We start from the raw sequence: 7,907 nt of genomic DNA, 5'->3' as shown, positions 1-7,907 counted from the left end.
CACAAGGAGTCCATGCCAGGGGACCTCTGGCCAGTGTAGCTCTCTACTGCAAAACCTCTATTCCCAGTTAAGTCTCAGGCACCTATGGAGCGCCTCACAGGCCATCACAGGCCAGGCAGCTAACACTAGAGGCTGCTGGGAACTCAACTGTGGCTCAGGTCTTCCCTTTCTTTCCTGGCTTTCCCCTGGCCAAAGCTGCTCTAACCTCCAGGCGGAGCCTTCTGGAAGACTAGTGTAGGCGACATCTCCCCCACACTACGGCAACAGGCGCCTGCCAGAGCTGTCTCCTTGTAAAACAGACCGAGGAGGGCTGTCAAACCAAAGAGGGCAAGAATGGCCAAGACTGATAGCAAACAAGAGAGGCCTCTGCTATCTAGCCTCTATGAATGCTTCTTGCAAACACAGAAGGAGTATTGATGCCATACTCAAACTGAGACTCAGAAGGGTGTGAGCACTGTGGTGGCAAGCATGACAAAGTTTATGACCAACTTAAATATCACAACTAGATGATAAATTAAAAAAAAAAAACCAACCACCCCAATAAGAACAAGGGAGGATAAGACAGCACTTGTTGCCTCTTGGGTTTGCAAAGATGAAAAAACCAAACCAAACAAACCAAACAAAAATCAGGCATGTTGATAAGACACGGAGGGGTATCTACTTCTGCTCTGTGGACAGAAATAAAAGTTGACTCAAGACCTAAAGTACAATGGCTTGTACCCTTGGTCCCAGTTCTTGGTACATCTTTGATGAAAAGGGCAGTAAGAGAGATCCAGCACTTCAAAAGAAGCAGCAGCTGAAACCCAACAACAGCTCATGGTTATTCTTTGTACTCACAGCACAAGCACTGAGCCAAAACTAGAACTGCAGAGGCCCTTCTCACAAAAGGCTGGAGGGAGAGAAAAGCCCAGTGATTCAGAGGAAATTAGAGCCAATCAGAATGCACTCTACACCCAGCAGGCCTTAACCACCATGGGAATACTTCTACAAGTTAAAGTTTCGAGAAAGCTACAGTGGGTTTAGAAGTGGAGAGGGAGGGTCAGCATTCCCAACGTACAAAAAAGCAAGTAATGCTGCCACAGAGGTACAAGCTCACCGCAGGGTATGGGTGATCTGGGTGACAGGCACTGAACATGAAGTCTTAACCTTCTCCCATCTCCTATAGCTGCTGGGGTGAAAGTGGACTCGGTGAGGAAAATGCCCCAGCCTTGGTACAGATGCTAACCACACCTCCCACACATCTGGAGTGGGGGTGGGGAAAACAAGGTTCATCCTTCCTGATACCTGGTTTTAGGGCCAAATCCCCAGATAGTTCTGGTATGGAAAGCCAGGCTGAGCAGTGTGAAATAACCCTTTTCCTACAGCATTTGGGATCCATGGCACCAATTACCACTCTCAGCACTCACATCTAAGTCTGTATGTGTGCACACATATGCATACATGATATTGTATGGTATACGTATTATACCATATGTATGAAGAGGTCAGGGAAGGCTGTTGAGTGTCTTCTGCTAACTAAACCTCACTGTTTGGTTAGATTGGCTGGCCAGAGAGCCTGTCTCCAACGCACAACACTGGGGTTATAGACGTATGTTGCCTTGCTTAGCTTTTACGTGGGTACTGGGGGCTTGAACTCATGTTTTCTTGCTTTCACAGCAACTGCTTTACTCACTGAGTCACCTGAGTCCCCAAGCCAAATCTCACTCAAACCACAGACTGGGTATGTGAAAGACAGGGAACAAGGCTCTTAGAGACGCACAGCCTGTTCTTCCAAGGGAAAACGGGAGGTGGGGGGAGGTCAGCTCACTGGCAGTAGTTTGGAGCCAGAAGATGGCTGACTCTGAGTGCAGATACACAGCCAGGCAGCATCCTGGGCCCTGACCAGCCAGAGAGAAGCACTTTCCACCTCCTCCCCAGATGGGGACTTTGCAGACCCACAATCACACAGTTTCTGACAGTGTAGAGTTTTCTCTCCTGGGTGAACTCACCTACCTGCTATGGATAAAAGGCAAGAAAGTTCACCTTCCTCCTGCCTGTCCCTCAGTGTCAGTTTCAGTCAGTCCTTGGAACAACAATGCCACTTGAGTAAAGGCACTGAGAAGCCCCTCCCCCAAGGGCTCTGGATGAAATGGTGGTGTGTGTGCACGGCCCTCTGGTGTTCCAGTTCCCCTGACTGTCCATACTCTATCTGTCCATGTCCCAGTCTTAGAGGCAGAGGGCACCCAACTGCGGTAGTTTCACTGAGAGTCCAGAGGCTAAAGACAGCTGTCTAGAATCACACAGAGCAAGCATGAGAGGTGTCTGGAAGCAGCCTCTGCAGGGTTAGCCAACCTCCTTGGATCTGTGTATCAGTGAAGGGAAAAGACCCCAAAGGAGGGACTGTCCTCCAGCACTGCAGGGAGCGGGGTAGCCCCTCACCCTAGGTCAAGCAACAGGAAATATGAGGATGAACAGGGGTGGGGCTCAAAGACTAGATCTCAAGCCTAAGGCCCCAGGCACCAAAGAAGGAAGGTGGGGGAGACACTGGGAAGACAGGGCCAGAGTGTAGCTTGGTGGGGCAGGGGCAAGGGAAAGCTAGGTCACAGTGGGGAAGCAGTGTTCCGCCTTCAAGGAGAGGAGCTGGAGGTACCCAGAAGGAAAGGGAAACACCACAAGGGGTAACCAAGCAGATTTTTCCAACCCAGCACACGCTCAGGATGAAAACCAGGCCACCACAGAAGACACCTCCCCTCCCCACCCCACCCCACCCCACCCCCACCCCAAGGGCCAGAGAACCTTGTAGGCTGTTGAGAGAGACAGTGGGACTGGCTAAACCCAGAAAGAGGCCCACCTTGTCCTTGCTAGGCTTCAGGCCAGCAAGGCTGCCAGGCTTTAGGAGGCCAGACCTGGCCTCTACATAGAAATGTCTGGAATGAGGGGCTGGGATTTGTCATGTATGAGACTAAGGGCCCGCTGAAGGACAGGGTGAGTGAGAAAAAACAAAACAAAATATCCGCAGAGGAGGCTTGAAAGGTACACTGAGGGAAAATGGGGCTGGCTTCTTCTTACACCTGACTGCGTCCAGCTCATTTAATAAGCCAGTTACGTAAGAACACGAGGTATCTCATGAGGCCAGGAACCAGAAACTGCCTGGAAACCCTTCAAGAAGCAAGGAGCCTTCTCTGTTTCACCAGAGTCAAGAGCCAGCTGTCGCACACTCTGCAGACTCAGCCGTCCCGACCTTTGGCACTACCTACAGCTGGCCTGAGTCAGCTAGTAACTGGATCCTGGTTACAGTGGTTCCTCTTGCTACCACCAGGCCTTTTGTCTGTTAACCGAAGTCTCTCAGATCCCAGAATCAAGCCAGAACCAGCCCTCACCTAGGATGCTGCTCCTTGTGGATACATACCTTGCTATAGAGACATTCAAGTCCCCTGCTGTCTGGAGCTGGGGCATCCTGGCCTAGCTTAGCCCAGATGTGACTTACCCTTCCAATCTGCACTGTCTCATAAAGCACCTGCATGAGGGTCCCTCCCTCGTGGGCAGCCCCAGCCAGCTGACCCCCATGATGGTTCTGATGACTCTGGCTCCAAGAGCTGATTAGGACATGCTCCCTTCCCCCTGCTTCAGTATGTCCTGAAGCTGAGGGACATCCCATGATAGGAGAGGGTCACATCTGCCTGGAGACTTGGCAGAGCTGCCAGAGGCTAGAGCCTGGGTGGGTGGCTCATGTGGAGGGGCTGGGACTTTTGGGAGCTGTGTGATGACAGAGGCCTGCAACCTCATCTCACTGACAGGAAGGAACAAGAAGTATGTCACCCTCTCAAAGTCTGCAATGCTGAGCAGCTCCAGGCAAGTGTAGCAGGCAAGGATTTAGGTGAGCCTGCTTTCCATAGGCAATGCTGGGCAGGGCACACAGGGAACTAGGAAGCAGAGGCAGGGCAAAAGGTTAGTGTCTTAGGATTTCTACCACTGGGAAGAGACACCATGACCACACAGTTTGAGAGGGTTAGTCCATCATCATCATGGTGGGACAGGGGAACATGCAGGCAGACATGATGCTGGAGAAGGAGCTGAGAGTTCTACATCTTGATCCACAGGCAGCAGAAGGAAAAACTGTGTACTAGGCCTAGCTTGAGCCTATAAGACCTCAGAACCCACCCCCACAGTGACACACCTCCTCCAACAAGGCCACACCCACTCCAACAAGGCCACACTCTCTAGTAGTACCACTCCCTATAGGTCAAGCATTCAAGCACATGAGTTTATGAGGGCCATGAGGGCCATACCTATTCAAACCAACACAGTAACACCTGTCAGAGAATTCAGACATGCCTATACTCTAGGCTGGAGACTGAACATCCTCTGAGAAGGCTGCAGTATCTAGGGGAGTGAGAAAGAAAGCTTTGAGTGACAGACAATGACAGCCTCATCAGAGGGCATCCAGAGAGCAGCTACCATGAAGCCCATCTCCATCCTAGAGCTCCTGTGCTTATGAATACTCCACCAGGCAAAGACAAGCAGATGATCAGTGCTTCCTGTGGGCAGGGAAACAAAAACATCACAGCTTCTCAAACGGGCAACACCCATGCATCTAAGGATTCCACAGGACCACAGCAAGAATGACAGCATGCTACATCTGCAGCCATTAGATAGGATCTATGACAGTGGGCATAGAAAAACACGCTCGACCCAGTTAGAAAGCACAGAGTCAAACCTGTGCTGCCAGCTGTGGACTGTGTGGACGGGCACACCCCAGCTTCTACGGGTAGAGAAACTTTCACACTTCACTTTATAGACTTCTTAGTAATGATCTTCACAGCAAGCAGTGGGCACCCAGTGCCATCCCAGGGCACAGCCTTTATGAGAGGCCATGTGGGAATAGAGTCTTCTTGTTATGCTTTGAGCCCAGGAAACACTTGTCAGCAGATACAGCCCTCCTTGAGGGCAACCTTCAAGGCCTTTCCAGACACTAATGGTCATCCCCAGAAACCTTTCTCCTTTCAGAGTTGCAAGTGGTATCTACCCCTGTACCTGTAGAAAGTCCCCGAATAGTCAGTTTTGGGGAGGAGCTGAGCACTGCCCTGTTAACCTCATAGTTTCCTGGAAGCATACCGGGACAGTTCATTTTTGTTCCGATTATCCACAGAGCAACAAAGAGCTATCAAAGAGAGGTATACAGAGGTTGTGCAATGACCAATTACCCTCACTGCCTCGAAACTCCCATAACAAGAAGCCATCATCATCTTAAAGTTTCTGTGGAGCAGCAACATAGGCGTGTCTGAGGCAGATGCCTCTGGCTCCAGGTCCCTAGAGACACAGCCATCAAACTGATAGCTGGGGTCCAGGTTTCATGTGAAGAACTCTTGAGCAGAATCTGTTCCTTTGCCACAGGGCTTCTCTGTAGAACTACAGAGCACAGGGCAGCTGGAATCCTGCAGGATGGGTGACCCCAGAGAGTAAGGAGGAGTGGGCAATGTCTTTATCGAATCTCGAAGAGTCACTCCATTACTGACCTTATTTATAACCTTTGGGCTGCAAAATAAGCTAAAAATAGTGCCCACGAGTAAGGAGGGTTGGGCGACTCAGAGATAACTGACATCAAGTGCCTACCACATGAATTGTGATTACGGTTAACGCTACTTTCTCATTAGAGACCAAAGGCTACAGGAAGTAAGAGGATGGGTACCCAGTGAGAACCCAGATCCCTGCTGTGAGAATGTTCTCTTGTGCACAGCAAGCTTAAGCCCTTAGCTCACTTTGTGGGCTCAGACAAAACCTGGCCCAAAGCAAAGCTTCCCTCCCAGCCTGGCAGGGAGCCAGCCTTCCCTGGGGGCTCCTCTCCTGACCACTGTGCTTTCCTACCACTGTTTATCTCCATGGAGATAGAGGTGGTGACCTGAGGACACACCCCTACAGGTCCTAAAGGCTGGGTGGAACCCTAGCCCCAGCATGAGCTCAGTTAAACCTGGTATCCACCTGGCCTACGATGTCCTGTAAGCCACAGGTCAAACTGTGGGGTATTTTCATTCACAAATTACGGATATCCAATAATATTCGTTGACCTTTTGCAATGTGCTGGAGAAATTTAATTTTTAAGGTACCAAACCCAGAGACTGGACAACTAGAAGTAATTATCTCCCTTCTGGAAGGAAGTGGTCTGAAACAATGCAGCTTACCACAGAATAATGGAAAAGGTTTTGGGCATTGCACATGCTAAAGTACCTTTGAGATCCTTTGTCTGGTTGAGTCTGGGGTCACAAGGAGGAACTTTCCTGCTTGTTGGATCCCAAGAAGGCTGGGGGGGTTGCCTTGATGAAGGGAAACATGTGTAAACGCCTCTCAGCTGGAGAAGAGTACAGCAGTCAGGCCCCTCAGGACTGTGGCCACAGGGTATGGAACAGAATGGCAGGGCCATGGCTTAGGGCACACCCATCCCCGAATCCAGCTTAGGTCTTCGCTGTGGCTCTGATACCCATTTCTGTTCTCAAGACTTGCTGCCCAGCTGAGAGAGAAGACAACCCAGCATGGCCAGCTAGAGAGCCAGGCTGGGAAGGCAGACAGCAACTGGACAAACAGAAGAATGGGAGGACTCAGAGAGTTGAGGCCAGGCACAAAGTGGCGGCCCCAGTAACGGTTAGGCAGGAGCTATGGAAGAAATGACTTCTTGGGGGACTCTCCTAAATACGTGGGGTGGGGAGCTGAAAAGGCTGGGCTTCCTGCGTGTGGAATGGAATTTTTTTCTGCTAGACACTAAAGGAAAAGACTACCCAAAATACTGGTCAACTTGGGGTCAGCTTGATCCCCCCACAGCCACCTCCGATGTGCTGCTGTTGGATTTGGTCTGGGGCACGGTGGCTCCTACTGGGGTAATAGCTACTCAGATGAATGTCTCTGAGGACAGCATGCCTTGGCTCTTCTGGCACTGTCTACACCACTTGCACCATGCTCACTCTTTCAACTCTGTGGTAAGAGGAACCACAGTCTAAAGCAGACCTCAACTCTCAAAGTCCAAGACTAGGCTGGGCTGCAGGTCTCCATCAGGTGTAAGGAATGTGCTCAGGTGCTCACAGGTGCTCACTGCTGTCCTCACAGGTGCTCACAGGTGCTCACTGCAGTCCTCACAGGTGCTCACAGATGCTCACAGGTGCTCACTGCTGTCCTCACAGGTGCTCACTGCAGTCCTCACAGGTGCTCACAGGTGCTCACTGCAGTCCTCACAGGTGCTCACTGCTGTCCTCACAGGTGCTCACTGCAGTGCTCACAGGTGCTCACTGCAGTGCTCACAGGTGCTCACTGCAGTGCTCACAGGTGCTCACTGCTGTCCTCACAGGTGCTCACTGACTGTGCTCACAGGTGCTCACTGCTGTCCTCACAGGTGCTCACTGCAGTGCTCACAGGTGCTCACTGCTGTCCTCACAGATGCTCACTGCAGTCCTCACAGGTGCTCACAGATGCTCACAGGTGCTCACTGCTGTCCTCACAGGTGCTCACTGACTGTGCTCACAGGTGCTCACTGGCCAAGGCTTGAGTCTTTCTAAGGCTTTGTTCTCAGATGCATAGTTTGGAAACGCTTTCCCAGCTGCAGCTCAGCCTATAGTGACTCATCACTCACTCACACGTCTCCAGCCAGACTTCCAGGAACCACTCAGTGTGCTACAGTCACAACAATGTATGCAAAACGCAAATCCAGTAATGTCTTGGCTTAAAGTCTTCCAAGTCCCCACTGCCCCCAGCCAGCCAGGTCACAGCCTGAGGCTCCCCACTCCTACTGTCCAGCCCTTCAGAGATCTGCTCCCCCATCCCATCCCGCCACCGACTCTGACACCCTCCTATGCTCTTCATCCTTGATTCTCTAGCCAGTTTTCTACCAAGCAACTTTCCCCCAATTCAGAGCTCTTGCATGAGCAGCTGTCTGTCAGGGGCCC

General features: G+C 51.3%; 1 protein-coding gene across 1 annotated transcript in view; it reads right to left on the bottom strand.

The window, feature by feature from the left end:
* Ralgps1 (Ral GEF with PH domain and SH3 binding motif 1) overlaps positions 1-7,907 on the bottom strand; it is a gene marked incomplete in the record, with an annotated part of 230,742 nt that overhangs the window by 111,867 nt on the left and 110,968 nt on the right.

Source organism: Mesocricetus auratus, unplaced genomic scaffold (genome assembly GCF_017639785.1).
Source record: "Mesocricetus auratus isolate SY011 unplaced genomic scaffold, BCM_Maur_2.0 Super-Scaffold_100047, whole genome shotgun sequence".
Classification (NCBI taxonomy): domain Eukaryota; kingdom Metazoa; phylum Chordata; class Mammalia; order Rodentia; family Cricetidae; genus Mesocricetus; species Mesocricetus auratus.
Note: the sequence above shows the minus strand (reverse complement) of the source record. Positions and strands in the feature narration are given on the sequence as shown.